General features: G+C 52.4%; 2 protein-coding genes across 2 annotated transcripts in view; one reads left to right on the top strand and one right to left on the bottom strand.

The window, feature by feature from the left end:
- Window positions 1–17,734, bottom strand: part of LOC117220188 (protein FAM76A) — a 68,762-nt gene that overhangs the window by 21,894 nt on the left and 29,134 nt on the right. The gene's annotated exons all lie outside the window — the stretch shown is intronic.
- Blimp-1 (PR domain zinc finger protein 1) overlaps window positions 5,920–17,734 on the top strand; it is a 36,224-nt gene continuing 24,409 nt past the window's right edge. The window contains exon 1 of the mRNA XM_076524835.1: window positions 5,920–6,654. The gene's annotated coding sequence lies outside the window, so the exon portion shown is untranslated. The remainder of the gene's footprint in view (window positions 6,655–17,734) is intronic.

Here is a 17,734-nt window from a genome sequence, read left to right as displayed (position 1 = left end):
GGACGACGCGGGGAGTCGTCGGCCGCGAATCCCGGGTCCGTCCACCCGAACGTGCTAATCACGAGCCGTTCTTATCGCGCGGCCCGAGACCGTCGACGCGCGACGTCTGCCGACCGTAATTACTCGTCGCGGGGAAACGAGACGCGTCTTCGCAATGTAGGTGAAGTAGCTTTTCCAGCTAACGGCTCGGAATCAAGAGGAGGAATACTTTCTTTCGCCTCTCGGACTCGTACGTTCGTCCTGCCGCGATCCATCGAGGAATTCCTGCGGACCAAACGAACTCTCGTTCATCGACAAGTATTATGCAGCAGACTAACGGTTACACGGAAGTTTCGTTTTTCGACTAATTAGCCGCTCGGCTCTTGCGGAGTGCGACGAGTCGGGTTCGATCCGCGGCGAAGTTTCTCCCGTTTTTCCAACGAACTGTCCTTTTTTTTGTATTCGGAGAACGTTCCCGTCGCGGGGAATGCAAATCGACGCGGAATTACGTTAATAATGAAGTAATCGCTGTCGAAGAGTGACAATTAGTGTATATCGTCTGCGAGCGATGTCCTTCTTGTCTCTTGCGTATAACAGGAGACGTACGAGCCTCTCACGAGTGTTTCTGTAATATTTGTAATTAATTCTGTTCTGAAATCACGACGCATTCTTTACGTATCCAGAACCACAAGAATTAACAAATTATTTGGAGGATCGGGAGAGGACGCCGGGGTGGAAACGAAACGGAAATATCTTGGGAGCGTTCCGTTGGATCGGCGTCTTGTTCGCGCCGATCCTCGGCCGAGAGGCAGAGACCTTTCCCGATCGCTCGCGCGCGATGTAGGTGAAGTTTCTAATGCGAAGTACCGGCGAAGACTCGCGGTGTCGTCGGCCGTGTTCGACGGCTAAGTACACCTCCGCTCCGGCTCCTCGTCGCCCGGCAAAACCACCTCCGCGACACGGAAAGAAGGAATCTAGTGCATCCCGACCCGACGCACTGAGCGCAGAGCACGCAACCACGACGCAAGAGAGTATTTTCAGGGGTTAACGAACTCGCCGCGGACATCTCTCGCCGGTCGTGTCATACTTTAGCGCTTCTCTCAGCCGCGATCAAGAGTAGAGACGGCGAGCTCCGCCGTGGGGAAATCGCCGGCGATTTTTCTACCGATTCCACGAACGTGATTTTCGAGACCGAGCTCGAGCTCCGTTCGAAAGTTCATCGAGCGGACGGACGACCATCGAAGCTAGCTTCTCCTTTTCGTTTTCGCGATTGTCACCGTTGACTGCCAAGCCGATTTTGCGGGTATCTTACCTAGACGTCGACATTTCCTTTTTAAAATAATAATTAGCAAGAAATAATAACAAGTGAGAAATAATAAGTAAAAAGTACTAATAAGTAAAAGGTATACTAATACGGAAAAAATATTAATAAATAGAAAGTACTAATAAGTAAAAAATGCTAATAAATCAAAAATAACAAATAAATCATACTGTCCTGTTAGCAACGAACCTTTACGAGTCGCATCGAACTGGGCGTCTAGTACGGGATAAACTCGGGGTTGGCAGTGAACGCGTTGTTTCTCGCGGAAAGTCGGAAAGACCTTCGGAAGCCTAAACCGCAAGGTCATCCGGAACGGAAAAGGGAGCTTCGCCTTCGCAGGAATGACGTAATTTCGCTCGATCCTCTGCGGATGCGTCGATCGCAACGCAGCGCGCCGGCATCGTCTCGAGGCTGTGCTCGGTTTCTAGCGCGATAGCACAAATATGAGATCTTGCCGGAAATGAATACATAAATAAATAAATAATAAAGAAAGACGGGTGGCGGTGGCGGGGGGTGATGATTAACACGCGTTTCAATTAAGAATAGGAAAGTACCGGCGGGTGAAACGAAGCGGGGGGTAGGGGTGGGGCGTCGCAAACGGGAGGAAGCGAGAATCGAGAAGCATGAAGCAAGAAACAAGCAAGAAGCGAGTTCTCTGAACGCCGGCTGTCTATGACACAGATTGCAGCATGTACTTCCGGTAGACACGCGAAACACGCTATTGGCCTTCCGTCGTCTCGGTGAGCGGAAGCGGCGTCCGAGGGGTGGGAGGCGGTAGGCGGTAGGCGCAAGGTGAAGGTAAAGGTAACGCCGTAACGCTGTAACGCCGTAACGACGCAACGTCGAAGGTACGCCGAGAAAAGTGGCGATTTAGCGTGATCGCGCGAGAGGAGGCGAGCTCGGTAACGACGAGCCGGAGCCTAAGTAGTGCAAGCGTAAGAGTGCTCGATGCAAGAGGTCAGTAACCACTCGCGAACGCTCGACTCCGCTCCGTTCCGTTCCGGTTACTCGCTCCGCGCGGCTCCTCGCGACTCCTCGCGACTCCTCTCGGATTCTCGCGGCTCAGACCGATCGCTCTCCTCTTCTTCTTCCTCCTCGTGCTCGTCCACGTTCGTCTTCTCGGGACGGCTCGGGCTCGCGTCCCGATCGATTCATGTCCTAGCCGAAGCCTACGAGGAACGAGCGAATTCGAGAGGGTTTCGGTTTTTCGCACCGCTCGCGGAATTCAGTTTCCCTTTCCTCTCCGCCTGGACGGAGCTCTCCCCGGTTTTCCCACGAAAAATATTACCATCGGAATTCACGATAAGCGCCGCGGTCGGGGAAAACACGATCGCTGATTCCCCGCGTGCGCGTTCACGGGATCGAATATCTTGATCGACGATCTCGCGGCCGCGGCCCTAACGACGCTGCACGCCGTACGACGTTTCAACGCGTTGACTTATCTCGACGCGAACGAGCCGACTTTCGTTTCCATCCCTCCTCGCGACGCCCCGTATTCGAATTCGACGATCGCGCGCGGAACGGGAAAAATCGGCTCGGTAATTCGATGGGACACGCTCGATCGAGCGCGGATGCGCGACGTTGTGCAGAAGCGGCGATCGCGTCCTGTCGCGGCTCGTTATCGTCGTGATTTCCTGCCTCGTATCGTTCCTTCTGGATTTCACGAGCCTGTCCCTCCCCTTCGAAGATCGTCGAGCATCGCCGAGGATCGTCGAGAACGGACGCGAACCGCCACGGGGATTAAAATTCATTCACGGCGGCTCGCCAAGGTTGCCGGCCTCGCGCCTCGCACCGCGTTACTTTCGATCGACTTTCAATTTACGATTCGCACGCGTCCGTGGGGACATCGGCGAGCCGCTCGCAAGTATTATTCGACCAAGGACCTCTTGCGCAACCGCTTAAAGCGCGATAAATCGACAGGAGAGGCCGGGGCCTCGTGCGCGGAGCGCCGCGGTGCCCGGAGACCCCGGAGATCCCGGAGACTTTAACGCCCGCAACAGCAGCAACAGCCGGTTCACGGTGAACGCTCGCTACGCGCCAATCCCTTCGCCGCGCTTAAATTCTCTCTGGCGTTACATTATTTTAATTAATTATCTCACCTTCGTTCGTTCCTGCTAGCGCTCGCTAGCAACTATCCTCCCCGAAACGTCCGGGAACATGAAAGAATTCTAGTCCTCTCGGTTATCGATCCGAAACTTTGACAACTCTACATAGTTTCCCTATGTTCACACCTCATCACACTCCTTCCCTTTCCATTTCTTTCTTTCCCTCTGAATTTTCTAGTCTTCCGTATTTCCTTATATCTAGCCTTATTTCCACTGTTTCCATTATTTTTGGTCTGTATCTTATATTTTTTATTGTACTTATATTGATGTATTTCTTACTTCTTATACTCGCTATTGTGAGCAAGCTCTTTTCAAACGTATTTTGTTTGACCTCTTGTTCCATCTCTTGTCTGCTATTAGTATACAGTTATTTTTCATCACATTTCGAACATCCACGAAACACCTATTTTGAAGCAAGAGAATCGTAACACACATTACACGGCGACAATAATAGTTCAAACAGGATTTTTAGAATTGTTACTTATCTACTGTTTGTTATCCAAGGGGACTTTTTCTCGTAAATGAATAGATGTGAAATGAATATCAAATAAGTATTAAATAAATACCCGATAAATATTAAATATCAAATTATCATTATTCTTGTTTCTTCTAACTCTTTTATAATTACACTCGAGTCATTGCTTTTGTGTCGTACACTGCTTTTTGCACATGCATATAAATAAAATTATTATTATTCTTAACGTTTTTAGAATGATATACCATCCCACTAACCGGGCATTGACAATGGTTCAACAATCGTTGATGCTACGAAGTAACATTGGTTGCTTCGACGAAGGCAACCAGAATCGACAAAGAAGCGGATATTGCCGGGAGTGTATTCGAACGTAGTAGACATTTCGCGGGCCGGATCGAAAGCTCGCGTTAATGGTTACACTCTCGACAGAGCGAGATCGCTTCGGCCGCTAACGGTAGCGACTCCTCGCCGGCGATAATCATCGAGGAAAGGAAGACGCGAAATCGATCCACGAGTTTTTCCGTCGTCATCGACACCAGATTCCCCGTCGTCGCTCCTCGGCCGTTAAGAGCGCAGCCCGAAGAAGCACGAAAAGAAATCGAGTGCCGGCCGATAGCTCGGATTTCCGAAGGTCAGTAACCAGATGCAAGAAACGCGGAAGCGGCGCACGGCGCGCGGCGGCCCGCGCAAAAACGGCGCGCCGATTAAAATTATATAATTACTCGCCGCCGTTGCGCCGTTCGCCGGGCAATAAAAGTCCCTTCTTTTTTGCGCGAGCCGATTGTTGCTGGTCCCATCATCCTCGGCAGAATCCCTCGGCTTTTCTCGCCGAGACAGCGAAAACCAGGAAACCGATTGAAAAGTGAAAGAGGAGGAAAACAGAAGAAGAAGAAGAAGAAGAAGAAGAAGAACACGAAGAGGAGGAGGAGGAGGAGGTGGAGGAAGGAATAGAGGACCTTGGTTCTCCGTGCTGGTTCGGGGACCTTGACGAGGTGCCGGGCTAGATGTTCGGTGGCCTGTAGACAGGGTCCGAGGGGTCTACAAACGCCTGGGTCCTTCGACTCGTATTTTCGGAGGTCAGTAACCAGAGGAGCGCGGAAGACACGGTCGCGCGCGGCCGAGGAGGGAGACGGAAGAAGAAGCGAGCGCGTGTAGCAGCAAGAAAAACAGAGAGCGACGAAGAGCGTCGAGGGGTGGACAGGGGAAGCCCGTTGCCGAGGGAAAGGGACAAGAAGAGGAGGCCCGGGTTTAGGTTCCGTTGGTCGGACAGAGATCTCGCCGCGAGGAGGAGCCATCGGATTGTAGACGCAACACGAACAAGCGAGAAAGAGGAGGAGGAAGAGAAGAAGAAGGAGGAGGAGGAGGAGGCGGCAGCCTTCTCGCCGAGGAGAACTCGAAGTCGAGCGAGCCGGAGGGGGTGGGGAAGAGTACCGTTGCTTCTGTCGATGGAGAATACTGAACCGAACACACCGAACACACCGAACCAAGCTGAACCGAGCCGAACCGAGCCGAGCCAGCGGAACGTAGCCGGCTCTGTAACGTCTTCCTGCGTTACTCGCGGATCGCGGATCGCGAATCGCGAAGTGCGGATCGTGGATCGCGGATCGCCGCGGCCCCAGAGAATCCGAGGAAGAGTACGAAGGAAAGGAGAGAACGAGGAAGAGGGTGCAGGTCGGACGAAGAGGGAACGCCGGAGGATCGAGAGGAAGGATTCAGTGTCGAACACGCTCGACGCTCTCCTCGAAGACGGACAGTGGAGCGTAGGGGGCAGGAGAACCCGGGGAGAAGGCCAAGAGAACCCGAGGAGAAGGCCAAGAGAACCCGAGGAGAGTCCAGGGAGAACGGGAGGGCGAGAGCAGCCGGAGAGACAAGAGAAAAGAAGAGAATCGAGGGGAAGAGAAAAAGAAGCGGCGAGAGCTCGCGAGTCGAGAGGCCGAGCCGAGCCGAGCCGAGTCGAGCCAAGCGGAGGAGCAGGCCGGGGCCCGGGGCCTCCTCTTCCTTCCTCGCGCCCTCCACCAGTCCTCCCGGCAACGCACACCACCGCGCATCATCGTCCACCATCGCACACCGACGCACACACCAACGCGCCCACGGTGTAACGCGGTTACGTTGGTGCGTACACGCGCGCACACCGCGGCCCGTACACAACGAGACACCTAGACTCACCTTACCCGCCGTGCTCGTCAGTTCGAACCACGCGGCTTCGCACGGTGTACACGACCGTACGTCAAGGACGAGCCAGTCCTCCGAAACGACCAGGAGAGGTCCTACGCGCGCGATAACGATCGACGACCTAACCCAGACTCGCGCCAAATTCTTCGCCCGCCCTCCGAAGGGAAAACTCGGTGACCACCGAAGGGAAACCCCTTCGCGACCTCCGCCAGGCACCATCGGGAGCAACGATCCACCCGGAGCAGGTCCGGAGGATCGCGGATCGCGGATCGGGGGAAGTGCGACAGGAGAATCGAGACCAGGCCCAGGGAAATTTCTTGCTCGCTCCCGCGAGGTTCCTCGTTCGAGACACGCGCCAACAGGAAGCGACGTTCAGTGCCCCCGGGAGCTCGCTTGGAACTCGATCGTTTTCCAGCCCCGTCGTTCGATGACACTGAATCCTCGTCGATTCCGCCTCGTCGAATCAACGAAACCGTCGCGCGTGTTCGCGAGTCGACCCTTTCGGGGGCTGGAGATATGTCAGTGACTGTTGCTTGTGAACTTTGACGGTTTGTCGTGGTGGTGACAGGATTCGCCGGCTGGCTTCCAGGGATACAGCTAAGGTGAGTGAGATCAGCGCGCCGGTTCTTTTTATCTGTTCCGCGAGCGGACACCTGTTCGTCGCCAGAAACCGCGATCTCTAGGCCCTGGGCAGTTCGCAGTCGCGGCGATCGACGTCGGGAAACGAACCGGAGCTTTTCTGGAGTGTTCCGGAAAACACCCGGTGACCTGACATAGTTCCGATAGCAAACGGCGCAAAACCGCCGCGAGGAAAGTTTGGCTCGCCGTAACTCCCGTTGATGGAGAATGTTCGCACGGCAGAGCCAGTACGCGCGAAAGGAAAGGGTAGTTTCGGTCTAGGTGACGCGACAAGAGACCTTCCGGAGGGTCGAAGGTTCCCTCGGACCGGTTAAAGAGACCTCGAAGAACGCGAGGAGCAGGATGTTACCTGAACGGTGGAGGCCCTTGGGTGTGCGGGTTACGTCATAGAAGGTGCTCTTCGAATACAGAAAGTGTTTGCTCGCGCTGTTCGAGGGCCCCCGTGGCTCCTAACGGTACCAGGACCAAAGTTAAAGCCTGGAAACGGAAAGGGAACGGTAAAGGCAACACTGCGATCCGCGCGTATCGTCTGCTCGATCGTTCGTTGGTCTTCGAAGAACGTTCGAGAGTAACCGCTGAAAATATTCGAACGATGATCGACGACGGCGAGAAGTTTCTTTCGTTCTCGGATGCGCCGGAAAAATTGCTTCCGCGGCTGACGTTGATGGAGATGATTCGCTCGTCGCCTATGGAGGAACACCGTTAAACGCGCGTATTTCCTAATATGACATAACGGTGCACCGTTGGCCCCCCTCCGTCCGCGCTCGCCCCTTCGAAAATCTCTCGGAGATCCCTCGGGAACACATGGCACCGGAGTTTCCGTTCCTTTCTCGGTTTTTTCTTTCTCGCTTTACCTGCAAACCGCCACCTTCCCTCGAAAAGGGGGACCGTCGCCCCATTAATCGCGGTGGAAAGCGAAAAAGAAGATCGTGGGAGGATGACCTCCTGCCATTGTCCCCCGACACTTTTTCTATAGAGCAATCGGACACTCGAAGGGTGAAACTCGTCGAAAGTTTTTCTCGACGAACGCGAGGGGAAGCGGCGGCGCCGTCAGATGACAGAGGTTCCGAACAGTTTCGAAACTCGGTGGAACGCGAGGGGCCGCGACGGAACGATTTCTGCCGGATTGCTGGCTAAGTGGTTTTCGATTTTGAGAATGGCACGCCGCGGGAGAGGATAATGACGCCTGCAGGTGCCTACCAATGTGACATAACGGGATCCGCAGACCGCGGCTCGTAGCCACGGTCATTGCGAACTCGCACTCGCGTGTATGTAATCATTTCGGGGTGGGGGACGGGGGCGGTCGATTTATTGGAACGGTCGTTGCACTTTTCAAACGGGCCACTCGCCGATGGGGTCGTCGCCGCACCGCGCCGCGTCGGTCCTCCGTTTCCGCGATCGGCGAACGCGAAGATCGGTGGCGATCGAGCGCATCGATTCTTCTCGCCGATCGTCGCCGCACGGTCCAACGATCTTTTTTACGACCCTGCCCTTGATTCGTCTTCCGCCTAAACAATCCATGGAAAGTCATTCGATCGTGTATTCGATCTACAGGTTGTAGATTTAATTTAATTTTAGCGAATTTACAGCTGCAAGCTTTCGGTACAATAGTAATCAAAATTTGTTTACCTAATTTGCCGATTCGCTGATTCTCTGTCAGTTTAAATACGATGTTTTCATTCTGTTGTAAAAATGGGCGTTTACCCGTACATGTAAATGGGCTAAAATTAAATTAAATTAAACAATTCTAATACACGAGATGCCTCGCAGTGACGCAAAATAATTAGGTCGAGTCTGCAACATTCGAGTGAAAAAGAGAAATCGATCAAATCTTTGAAATTATTGACAAAGGCACGATTCAAAGAGTTAAGTCGGCCATAGAGCGTTCGGTGAAATTCTTGCACGAAGGCTTCGAGCAAAAATGAAATTCTATCTTTTCGTAACGAAGAAGCTACGGGATCCCTCTTATACAAAGTGGCTGCTGGCGGATCGCTAGGAGGCTACCAACTTGGACAAATAAATTGCAGGTCGCAATTGTGTCACGGTCGCGTCGTGTACGCGCCGAGTTCGCGGGTGCATCGTCGCGTTAGAAATTAATCGATTCTTCGATCCTGGCATAATTGAATTAGTAGGATGCGAGCGCGGCGTCGCTTTCTCCGTCTTTGGAAAAGAGAAAAACGAAGGAAAAGAAAGAATGAAGGGTGGTCGATGACCGTGTCGCTCGTAGGCCTAGCCTAGATTCGTGCGCTGCGCTCCGCGCACCGCGCGCCGCGCGTCGCGCTCGCCGCGGGCAAGCGGCGAGGCTGAAAGTACCGTAGCGGCATTTTCCATGCAAAAATTGCGCTTGTCCTGCGATTCCGCGATAATACATACGCCGAACCGTAAAGTATTACGCGCTACCGTAACGATGACCGTCCGGCATATACACGGTGTCCCGTTTCACACGCGCCGACGTCGCTCTTACGTTAACGATCGCCGCGATTGCGCTCTCTCGTCCATCTTGCGACAACTCTTTGCGATTCTTATGCAAGCATTTTACGGAACAGCATTTGAAAATCGGACGGTTCTTAACGAGTTCCTCCGAGACGAGAGGGAGCTCGACGATCGAAGACAACGGAACGTATTTGGAGACGGAAAACGTGGAACGCGTTCCGCATGTTTCGCTAGGCGACAGGCCAGTCACCGAAGTATTACATGGTACCATAACCCCGATTACGATACTGGCTCTGTTAGACGAACTCGAACTACCGGGCGTCGAACGATCGAGAGACTCGATGGAGGAACTGAGAGAGAGAGAGAGAGAGAGAGAGAGAGAGAGAGAGAGAGGAGTGTCGGGAGAGCCACTTCTCGTTTCGGGTCGTGAAGAATTTAACGCGCTCGTAAACCTCCCCGAATTCCGTCCGGGCGAGGCTCGATTAATTGACACGGTATCGTTGTCGGACGACGGATGCATCGTAATTATCAACGTCATTATTTTTCTCGTAGCCGCCGTTAATATTATCGCGAGAGGCGGCGCTTGTTCGCGCTCGCGACGAGCGCGTAGGACCGGTTAAAAGAGCGGCTGCGAGCGCGAGTGCGATTGCAAACGCGCGAGTGCGCGATCGTCCGCGTGGATGCGCCCCGCTATAAACGCCATTATACTCACTTCCTCATTCTCACTTACCCCGTTCCTACCTGCGCGAGAATTCCGCGGCGATAAAAGCTCGCGGTTGCGCGTAAATCTTCCATAAAAATATCGTAAAATTCCTGGTTCGCCGGATTCCAAGGTCGGCCGGCAAAAACCGAAGGAACACGTTCGTATTCCGCGGCCGAAACGCCATTAACACGAGCCACGTAGCAGTTTATATCTCGCGAGTACGTGTTCATTCCGCGCCGTTTTATCGCCGCTCCGCGGAGATTCTGTCCACCGAGCAGCCTGATATCGGTCGAAACTGCTAAAAGGGAGAGAGAAGAACAGAGAAAAACGGAGAAATACGGAGAAAAACGAAGAGAGAGAGAGAGAGAGAGAGAGAGAAAGAGGGAGAAAGAGAGCAGGAGAGAAAAATTACTGTGCGCCGAAAAAGCCTGAAGTATCACGGCACCGACGAATCCTCGTGTCACGTACCGGGTGGCTAATTTCTGGGCCTACACGTACAAGGATACGGGCCCGCGAGTCTAGCGCAACGAGCCAATAACCGTCCTACATCGGCGCTCTGTTATCCAGTGAACAACGAGCACCGTTGTCTCGAACCATCTCGAACAATCTCGACCCGAATCGAATCGAACGTTCGCGCGCTTTTCAGTTCCCGGTCCCAGGTCGAATTTCGAGAATTCCGATTGGTTCTCCACGGCTCGCTATGCGCCGTGCTTTCCCTTCGCTTGGTTCCAGGTAATTACTAAAAGCACGTGTACATCTCGCGCCCCAGTCGAAAGCGTTAATACCTGCCGAGAGTTCGTCGGATGCGTTTGTCAATCGGCGTTGCAGTCTGCTGAAACGGGAAAAGAACGTTTCGGAGAGTCGAGAGTTGCTGGAAGAAACAGAAAGAGGGACACCATCCGTCGGGGAGATGCGAGCTCGGAAGCGCGACGCATCCGACGAAATAAATAAACGCGACAAAAAGGAGCGGATTCGATGATCGCGGCGGCGGCGAACATCGAACGGCGAAGTATCACGAGGAACGGCAAAGCACGTAGAGCCACGTACCGGGTGTCCGGATAGCAGGGGATCGCGGGAGCCGGGGAACCAGGGAAGCGGCGAGTTGCTGAAGAAGGAGGAAGCCTCGAAGCTCGTGCTCGCACGTATATAGAAGGCTCGGCTCGGCTCGCAGGCTCGCAGGCCCGCAAGCCGAGCCGAGCCGAGCCGAGCACCGGGAGTCAATGACCGTTCTACATTGACGCGTTGCGCCGGCCCGAGTGCCGGCTGAGTCGAGTAAAGTCACGGCCAGCCATCAGCCGTGAGATTCCCTCCCTTCGCTTCACTTCGCTTCGCTGTAGCCTTGCTCTACCTGTCGACGGCCGCGAGCGACGCTAGAGTCCGATCAAACGAGCTTTTCCTCGCCGATTCCGACGCGAGTCAACGGAGCGTCGTGCCTCCGAGGAGACTCGCGGTCCTCGGAAGATGGTGCCGGCATTGTTCGGATCACGGTGCAAGAAGAGCTGGACCCGACTACTCTTACCCCACCACAAAATTTCTGTCACGCTAAAAGTTTACTTCCACGAGCTCGCGCGAGAGGTGCTAATGTTTCCACCGGGGCTCGCGTTGCTTTTCTCAATTGTTTGATTTTATCGTGCCCAACCATTAGAACTGTTTAAACCAATTACTCATCAATGCCAATCGTTATTGCCATTCTCCCGATTTCTTCTGTTATTCCTTCACACCACTCGAACGCTGTGCCATGGCCGTTGCACGCAACCATGATTCCTATTTTACTGTTATTGTTATTGCCATTATTATTATTATTAGAGTGCGGATCTTTATGCGAAATAAAGATGTTCCAAGCCAATTACGAGAACGGGAGAACAAATAAAAATTAATTTCTTCTTTTCGTAATTTTTCACAAGTCAACAACGGTGCAACGGTAGTCTTCAATTCTTCCAGCATCTTCATAGTTTTTTTATCGCATTTAATCGCTCTTCTCGTAAATGCATAAAATCCGCGGTCTAATTATTATAAATTCTTACTCGTGCGTTCGCTGTAACAAATGCTCCGCCCCGTTGACAATAAACATTAAAGAATAAACGTTATTAGTACATATTATTTTATTCACGAGCGAATGCTCATCACGAGGTAAAACAAAGGAAATCAGAACGGAACGAGTACAGTAACAGCGAGTATTTTAAGAAAGAAAATATGGTAAAAATGAAAAGCAATAATTTTGATAAATATAAACTAAATGGCCGAAATAATTGAGAGAATAAGCATCTATATACTCTGACTTACTGAATTATATTCGTATAAATGTGGTGCTACTGCGGTAGTGTACTGTGACGGGTACACACGCACCCACACTAGAAAGTCTCACGAATGGTACGAAAGTTTCATAGAGCACCTGGCGGACTATATCAGAAGTAAACCTTTAGCATCGAAGGAGTAGGGATGACAGATCGGTCCACCTCTCCCACTTACATCGTGGTTCAGACAGAACAAGAGAGGATCCTCTTTCGGGCGAAGAGGCACAGGCTTCGACCAGAACAAGGAGGGATGCTCCGTCGGTATTCTAAAGTCCGCCGGCCACTCGTTCTTGGCCAACGTCGCAGTAAAGTCGCAGCAACGTCGCAAAGGGGGACGAGATCGTTGCGACACGATTCTGCCCGTTTCCTGGATCACTTTTTCCAGCGGCGGCACCTGGCCAAGACTGCAATTACGCATCGAGGCTAAATTTAGTGTCGGAGCCTACTGTCGTTTACTCTCTCCACGGCAATAAACGCGTTTTACTATCCACCACGCTGCCAGAGGAGAGGTACACTTACCTAGAAAAGATGCTACGCGGAATTTCCATTTTCTCGAGTACCCGCGAACAACGAGTTCGAGCGAGCGCGAAGAGCGAGGAGAGCGCGCGAGGAGAGCGCAATGCCGCGAACGAGCTTCGATCGGCGATCCAAAGTTTCAACGGACGGCGTCGGTTTTGATCTGCGACCGAGCAGTTTCGCGCACCGCCTCGAAACTTTTCCTAGCTGAGATCGATCGTCCTCCGGCCGAGGAACTTGGGCTCGCTCTTCTTCCGTTCGAACGCGAAACTCACGCGACCGAACGGAGATCGAGCATATTCGGAGTCGGCTCTGTTTATCGGTGCGAGTCGAGAGCGTTCGCCGAGCCGGCAATACGCGCCGCTTTGCGCAGCGTTGCGAGCGAGAGCGCGACGCGCGTTCGCTCGCTCGCTCGCTCGCTCGCCCGGTCGCCCGTCCGTCCGCCCGCCCGCTCGCTCGCTCGTTCGTTATATAAGGTGAAAGGGCGACTGACATTGACATTGAAGTTCGTGCTATTCAACGCGGAAACAGGCGAACTCCGTTATTTAATCTCTTTCACAACGATTACGGGGGAACGCTTTATCGGCTAAAGGTATCGACCGGAAGCGCAAATGCGCGTTACGTGTTCCGTCGAACGAGCAGCGCCTGTCCGCGATTCTACGAGCGACTTCGTGCTGGCGATAATTGCCAGTAGAAAATCCTGTACCTCCTTCCCCGCGATCCTATCCGCTGAAAATCGCCGACGAGACGGAGAGGAAAAGGGGGAAACGGACGGCCGACCGGCAAAAACGGTTTTACGAGCCGTCGAAGGTTCCCGGCAGACTGCCGATCGATGCGGCGCCACTTTCGTTCGACGAACTGGAACACCGAATTTCCCTTTGACCCTCTAAAATGTAGGAGGCCGTCCGAGATATAGGAGTGCCTGACCTGCCTTACGCCGAGCTGCGCCGTTCAGCGCCCCGCCGCGACGCGACGCGATGCAACGCAACGCAACGCGCAGCACAATGCCCGAATAACCGTGGCTCTCTTATCTCGCCGTAACAATTATTTCCCCGTGGCGCAGGTCGGCGCACGGGCGTACGCGTGCTCCGAGCTTATCAACCTCGCACCTGTAACCCGCGCGCGCTCGCAATTCAACCACCCCTTTACGCTCGGCGCGCGGCCATCGCCGAACATTCCGCATCGATTTACACTTCTCCGATGTTCGATTATTTCCTTTTCGCGATGCGATCGGCGCGTCGTTTATTAACCCTTTAGCACTCGGACGATCTTTCTGATAATGGAAAAACTGTGATTCTGCTGTGCACAGTCGAACTGTGATAAAAATGATTACACTAAAATTCGATAAGGATTAATATAGATAAAACATTTTATAATTTTATTTGTGTATTTTACGTGATCACCTTACTGCGTGAACGGAAAAGATAATGATTAAAAAGAAATGACGCTTTTGATATAAATACCTTTTAATATGAATGTAAATACGAATTTCGCCGTGTCTGCGACATTCGAGTAAAAAAAACGTTTAATAATAATATTTATTTATTTGACCAACGGGGAAAAATTCCTGTATCGGTGAGAACAGTATGATAAATATGTTGCACAAGTAGCGTATCAAAAAGAAAAAGAAGCGAAGAAAAAAGAAAAGAGATGATCCAATGAAAGCAGCGATAAGAGAAAAAGTGGATTTTTAAATAATAAGAAACGGAGATCGTCGAGACGGGCAAAAGAGGTGTAGGATCAGGAGAATGTAGAAAAAAAGGAGTTAGGGTAAGAGAAGGGGTTGCCAAGAAGAGGAAAATCGAATCGCGATGATTACAGGGATATTAAAATAGCTGTACGAACGGCAAAAAGAGCCTGGCATGTGGCGATACTGGTTGGAAATTAAGAGAGGTCGATCAAGGCAGTTATGATAAAAAGTTATGGTATGAAGCGTGCGGCGAGTCTCGGGGAGAGAAAGAGAGAATGTTTTCTAAAAAGGGTTAAATTGCAGCTGTGATTTCCAGTTCCCCGTTACAGCGTCGTCGATCGGGTTCCTTTCGTTCAGAATAGGTCGCGGCGATAGAATTAACGAGGATTTGCGGAGCGGATTTGCGGCGTGCGCGCGAAGAGAACCGGAGAATTGAAAATATGGAGAAAGGGGTTACGCGCCGAAGGGAGAAAGGCGAAATTTTCGAAACGGCGCGTGAGCACTTCCCGAATCGGCGAAACGCAAACTGATTGGCTATTCGTTTGCCTAACCCATTGAGGACGGATGCTGGTTTCGCGAATCCATGAAAAAAAAAAATGGCGAACCTAGACGCCGGCGTGCCAATTCGGCCATGTTCTGCTCGTTTAGCCGAGAACACGAGGATAATGGGCGATTGGTATGCGGGTGTTTGCGCGGTTCGAAGACCGGCCGGATAGCAAGGACAATGCCGCGCAACCTATTTTGTAATGGAACCCGCGGGGTTCGGGACAGGTTGTGCCCGCTCGTTGCAAAATAGGTTGCGCCGCTACGCTGAATGTCAAGTTCATTGACCGCCGCGCCGGATAAAATGGAAATGCGCGTTTCTTTCGATCGGGCGAAACGCGGCTGCACGACGGAGGCCCGTGGAAGTCGGTTCGGAAAAGGAACAGAACGGAACAGAACGGAACAGAACGGAGCAGAACCAAGGCGAGGAGATAACAGGCGAGAAGAAAAGAGAATCGGCCGAGGTAACAGTAAAACGCGGGCTGGCTCGGGCTGGGAGTCGAAACGTTCATTGAATCCCTGGGAAAGCGAACCGTGTCTCTGTCTGTAACGCGTAGCCGAGGCCGCGGACTCGAAGTGTGCTGTTACAAAATGGGTTATGCAGCGCGCGAAGAGAGTCAAGTTCAATAACCGGCGAGAATGGAAATCTGCGACCTAGCACAAATTCATTTCACTGGCGCCCGGAAAAATCGACGCGATTTCGTTCTACGCTCTAGCAACTTCTCTATCTGGCCATGAAGCCCGTCGAACCGGCAACCGTGAAACGGGACGGGAACAAATCGAGACGACTCGCGGGGAATACTCTCGAAGGGGATCGAGAACGGGCTAGGAAATCCTGGGCCGCGTTCCAAATTGTTCCCGATCGATTGTCGAAACAGGATTGGGGTCAAGTTTCGATGCGGCAATATTCGAATCGGCTACGGGCCGCGGCTGCGTCTACGGTGTATCGGCAATTGCAACCGTGACTTTCCTGCCCCGTGCGAACGAGCCGCGAACTTGCAGGGCGACGGTCGATTTCGGAGACGAAGACGGGGACGAGGATGAAGAAGGAGACGGAGACGGATACCGGTACGCCGGTGTGCCGCGCCGGCTTCGAAGTGTGCTATTACAAAATGGGTTATGCAGCGCGCGAAGAGAGTCGGGTTCAACAACCGAGGGGAACGGTGAACCGAGGCGCGCAGGCCGGTAGCGAAAATGATATAGCGGTCGTCCGTGACTCTGCGGAGCGGCGCGGAGAGGCGCGGAGCGGAGCTGAGTGGCGCGGAATGGCGCGGAGAGGCGCGGAGAGGCGCGGAGAGGCGCGGAGCGAAGCGGCGCGGTGCGGAACGCCGCGTATAGGAGGTCCTCGGCCGAGAACAGAAGGAACGGAAAGAGAGAGGGAACACCGGCGAACCAGCCGGTCGACCTCCACCACTGCCGTACTCTGCCGATCACGTGTCCCCATTGAAAGCGGCCGGCCACGTACGGCCAGACGTCGACCAGAACCACTCGAGAAGCGAGGAGCGAGAAGCGAGAAGCGGCGTTCCAACGCGGCCGACCGGACACCCTCCGTTTCCACTTCTACTTTTCCGAGACCAGACTCCTGCGTTTCAACCCCTTTACTTTGTCGCTTCTCTCACCCTTTCGTCAACGTTTAATCCTTGCCGCGCGCACGGAAACGATACGTCGCCCGCGATGCAACTTTGAATATCAACTCCTGAAAGTCGAAACACGAGGACATCGAACTCGCACTGCTGAAAAGGAAAAGCTATTCCTATAACTGATTCGCTTAAATGTGTAATAAAATATAACCAGCATTGCTCTCCCGAGACCCTGGGTCTCCTTAACAGAGCTTTCAGGTGATTTTAAGAATATCAATACTTTTGAGACCACTTTTAGTTAGCTGTATATATAGCAATCACTTTGAAAAGTGTGTATATTAAATTTTGTAAAATTGGAGATGTATAATTTTAATTTGAATTTATTCCTTAGCTGGAAAACCAAATTAGTTACACCGTATAATTATACTTGTGTACGTTCGATTTTCTTCATATTTCGTTTAAATACGCCACTTTTATAAAGTATATAATTTAATCAAGAAAATATCAAAGTATATATCATAGTTAGCTGTGTGTTTTTCACGACTGTGCTCGTCGCGAGGAAATGCCAACATTTTCTGTCACTTAAATTTAATTTATTCGCATGTACGGGTAAGCGCCCATTTTTTGCAATAACATAACAAACGCGTATCATATTCAGATTGATAGAGAATCAGCGAATCGGCAAATTCGATGAACAGTTTATGTAAACGCGTTTTCAATTTCGCGATATCGACTGCAAATGTGTCTATTTTATCGCTGCCACGACGAGCGTGCTCGTCGAAAACCGTCAACCGATTAAACGGTTCCCACGGGCTTTCGAAAATTTTATCCACGATTCGCGTACATTCGCAGGTGCAAATGATCACGACGTACAACGGTTCTCGCCTATCCTCCAAAAATCCGCAGAACCCGTAGATTTCACCGTCCCGACGGATGTAGGTTACCGTTTTCGTCGAAGTGTCCTGACTGGCGGTTTGCAACAGCGAATCTCGAATGCCACGAATCGGCCGCGAGAAAAGCCACGATTCGGTCACGGTTGGTTCGTGACTTCGCCGGCGATGAGGAACAATCCCGGGCGCCCTCGACTGTCATTGTCCTGTCGAGATCGATGAAAAGATACCGGGAATTCAGGGCCGCCCGGTTCGATCGGCTAATCACGATCCGCGGAACGTTTACGCTCCGGCCGTTGGTCGTCGATGGAAGGCTGTTCGGACCGACTCTCCCGCGGCTCCGAGGTCCTGAACCCCGAGTGCGCGGCCAGGACGATGTCTCTGACCCGGCGGC

This window comes from Megalopta genalis, chromosome 10 (assembly GCF_051020955.1).
Source record: "Megalopta genalis isolate 19385.01 chromosome 10, iyMegGena1_principal, whole genome shotgun sequence".
Taxonomy (NCBI): domain Eukaryota; kingdom Metazoa; phylum Arthropoda; class Insecta; order Hymenoptera; family Halictidae; genus Megalopta; species Megalopta genalis.
Note: the sequence above shows the minus strand (reverse complement) of the source record. Positions and strands in the feature narration are given on the sequence as shown.